Source organism: Cetorhinus maximus, unplaced genomic scaffold (genome assembly GCF_964194155.1).
Source record: "Cetorhinus maximus unplaced genomic scaffold, sCetMax3.hap1.1 HAP1_SCAFFOLD_667, whole genome shotgun sequence".
NCBI classification, from domain to species: domain Eukaryota; kingdom Metazoa; phylum Chordata; class Chondrichthyes; order Lamniformes; family Cetorhinidae; genus Cetorhinus; species Cetorhinus maximus.
Window position 1 is genome coordinate 207,501 of NW_027596609.1, and position 1,031 is coordinate 208,531.

Genomic DNA, 1,031 nt, shown 5'->3' on the forward strand with positions numbered 1-1,031 from the left:
TCCGCTATCCCTGAGTGTGCTGTGGAATCCGCAGAGACAAGGTCTTCAATGGCTGTCAAATTCTCAAAGCTATCTCCGGCCTGTGTGTTCATTTCCACTCCACTGTCATTGTTGTAGGTGCTTCCTTGGAGTGAACCTTCACTGCTGCTGGGTGACTGGCCCTCAGGGCTGACCTGCAACTTCCAAACAGCAACAAAAGGTTTACTTCTGCCTTTCCTCCAGCTCCTCATCTTCCCAGACTGAACACTCCCACAGCCACACACCACTCGGAGCGTGCTAAGGCTGAGATAGCTGGACCCAGGCCAACTGGTCCTGACACAACCCTTACAGACCTCTTACAGGTTAGGTGGTAGATCATGCCCCAGGGTGTCTGTGGGAAGTACCTGCTCTCCCTCCCTCTAGCCTTCATGATGGGGCAGTGATGGGCAGCAACCTGGCTTCTACTATTCTGTGGCAAAACGCTGGGTAATGCAATGTATAGTGCCACCAAGCAGCCTTCATAGTGTCCAGCCCTTACAGTGGAGACAGAAGCTGTTAACCAGAATGGACAAAGCTAAGAGGTAGAAGGATAAGAGGGGAGTTGAGGAGAAATGTTTTCACCCAGAGGGTGGTGGGAGTCTGGAACTCACTGCCCGAAAGGGCGGTAGCGTCAGAAACTCTCCTAACATTTAGGAAGTGTTTAGATATTCACTTATGTTGCTGTAGTCTCCAGGGCTATGGACATGCATTGGAAAATGGGATGAGTGTAGTCAGATTTTTGTTGACCGGCGCAGACACAATGGGCCGAATGGCCTCCTTCTGTGCTGTACACGTCTGTGAGTCTATGAGTCCTGTAACAGATGACAAATGCCATTCCTCATTGGCTGCTTGGAGGCAATAATGGTCTCAGCTGTGGGAGTGTCTGACCCGGCTGGGTCTCACTCTCACTGCAGAATCACAACCTTCCAGGTTTAAGCCCCTCTCCAGGGACTGAACCCAAAAATAAGCAGGGCTGTGGCACTCCAGTGTGGCACTGGGGGAGACATTAAACC